This window comes from Loa loa (genome assembly GCF_000183805.2).
Source record: "Loa loa unplaced genomic scaffold supercont3.252, whole genome shotgun sequence".
In the NCBI taxonomy this organism is placed as follows: domain Eukaryota; kingdom Metazoa; phylum Nematoda; class Chromadorea; order Rhabditida; family Onchocercidae; genus Loa; species Loa loa.
In genome coordinates, this window is record NW_018108432.1 from 43,977 (window position 1) to 47,145 (window position 3,169).

Consider the following 3,169-nt stretch of genomic DNA (forward strand, 5'->3'; position numbering starts at 1 on the left):
TAGACGAAATCGAGAGATGACTAGCAAATAAACAAAGTTTTGCTTCATTTTTGGAAAAATATGAAAAATTTTTTTGAAAAAAAAAATAAGGAAAGGAATAAGTGTAAATGTGTAATGAAAGCAGATAGATGATTGTTGCTAGTGGATTCAATGGTTGATCTTGTCACTTAATAGTAATAATTAGTCAACATCTAGTAGTTCTCTTCTTATCTTTTAGTTTATATCAAATAATTATCATTTTTCATTTTTTTTTTTTATCATTATCTCTAATCATTACTACGCAACCTACAGATAGAAATATCAATTTGGCAAAATAAAGAGTAATTATCATAATAAATCATTAATTAAAGTAATTTGATATTTCCAAATAGTCTTTCTAATAAAAGGAATTATCTTATTGGGGAAAATAAAAATCTTATTCTTTGATTAAGAAACTTTGAAATTATCATTTAACGATTCTCTAAAATTTCCCGAGTTCAACTCTAATTATCCAATGAATGGTAGGAAAAACAATAAATAAAAGAATGTAATAAAATTTTAGCATTGCTTCCATCTGTTCAAAGCGAAATAAAAACGATTTGTTTTTTTTTTTTTTCGGATGTAAATTTCTGACCAAATGTTTAGAAAATTTTGAAATTCAAATTTTACGAGATATAATCTATGATCATTGAATATTTTTGCGGAAATAAGTGAAAGTTAAGAAGGAATAAAGAAATACGGAATGTGAAAGTCAAAAAAAAAAACGGATATTTGGAAGAGTGAAAAAAAAAAAACAAAAACATTGGCTGGAAAATTGAGTGACCTTTCATATCCGGTATCGGTTTTCCGGTTACCATAATGTATTCCATTAAAATAAATTAACCAAATGTATTCCTTTTAGTAAAATAAATTTCCAGAAAATGGATAGTGATTAAAACAATATGAATAAAGCAGAGGGAGAGGGAGAGAGAGAGAAAGCAGCAGGGAGGTTTCAGGTCATGGAAAGGTCAGGTGATCTCTTCCCATATCGATCTTTGTTCATTCGTTTACCATACCTTATTTGAATTGCTATCGCATAAAAACCAACTTTGATTCAATTTTGAAATTCTTTTAACTCAAAGTTAATACATTTCAATCATTTCCACTAATCTTTTCTCACTTCCTTAACCTTTTTTTTCGTCAACTATTGCTTGTTCATTTATTGATATTAAAGGTAAAATAAAGGTAAAAACCATCAATACCATGGCAGGTAAGGTTGAAAAGGTGAAGAGGCATACCGGAAAAACCACTGTAAAGTGATGATTGTGATGGAAAACAAAACGTTTTGTTTGTGATGCTCATATGCATACACACACATACACACACATACACACACACACACACATATACACACACACACATATACACACACACAACATACAAATGTAGACGGACAGACAGACAGACGGACACACACATACACACGTATGTATAGATAAGGAAGCAATGTGATTTGTAATCAACTCGAAATACTGCAAACAGTATTATTAGGGTAAGAAGATCGATGAAATCCATTTCCTGCCTATCATCTATCCATCCGTCCGGAATGAAGCCGGATAGATACATGACAGTGGTGGATTTAATTCAATTCTGCGAATGGCGCAAACACGACACCCTTTTGCAAATAATGATAGCACTTGTAGCTGAACGGTGACATTGTTGTTGTCAGTAATCAAAGCTTACTAGCATTTTTTGTGCATTCTACATGAAAATTATAGATAACTGTGTTCTCCTCCTGTACTGTAGGAGTGACCATTGAATGGGTAACAAGTGACCACTCCGTAACTTTTTATCACAAAAAAATGAAAGTAACAAATGACCACTCCATAACTTTTTATCACAAGAAATGAAAGCACAAACATTGTAAGTCACAGTAACATTGATAGATTCGAGAATGTCTTTTTTTTTCTTTCTGTCCAAAACAACAAGTATAAATCATTTGCCAATGGAATTGCATGTGACAAAGATGGACGGAACTCGTACAAATGAATTAAAATGAAATTTTAAATTGAAGGTAAAACTTTGGAATAGTTCAAATACTAACTTATTTCAAATTTGATTAGTGCAATTTGTGTTAATTAGTTATTTTGTGAAGTTAATTTAACCATTCTTTTATATTAGAAATTCTGTTTATGTTTGAATAATATAACAATTGAAAGTAATAATTAATGAGGTAGAATTTTGCAAGTTTATCATAATTGATTTTATATGATTCAATTTATAATGATTAAGTTTACAGTAATTTGATATGATTCAGTTTATAATGATTGATTGTCCGGAAACGGTATCAGGAATGACTGTATATTGAAGATGAAAGAAGAAGGAAAGAAAAGATCAAAAGAAGATTTGTAATTGTTATTTATGATTGGATAATTACCAAATGCTGCTTTTCAATTTAATTTCAAACCATTTTCAGCTATATAATCCTAATTATTCTGGGAAATATGAATGAATTTTTAGTATAATTTAAAAATATATTCGAATTTATTCGTACATTTTAAAGGGTTATAATTTTTGATCCATTCTTGTATTCATTCTTGTACGATATTTACTATGTTTCGGAAACCGGATTTGTTCAGATAATACGGATCCGTAACAACAATTAATTCATTCCAATAAGATAATTACTAAAAATGCTTCATTTATGGACTATGTTAAGTAAGGCTTTATGTAAATGAAATATAAAAATGCAACATTTCGTATAATACAAAAGCAATTTGTATTTAAGGGATGCAAAAGTACAATTGTATTTAGTACAATCTCTACTTTATTCGTTCATATTATCAATAATTAGCCTAATTAGGAGATAAGTTAATTAAAGACGGAAATTATAACGATCATACAACGACGTGCGCTCATGTCATTATCAGAAAATCCAACCTAATACATTTCATGCAACATTACTAACTAAACCAGTTTTTATACAACTTGATCATTTAATATAAATAAAATACGGGAAAGAGATAGGCACTGGTCGGAACAGCTAATTTCGGATGAATTCCGGAAATGAATCGGAATATAGGCTGAACAATGAACTAGTTGTTAACGATAATAGTTGACAATGATGATGATGATGATGATGATGATGATGATGATGATGATGATGATGATGATGATGATGATGATGATGATGATGATGATGATGATGATG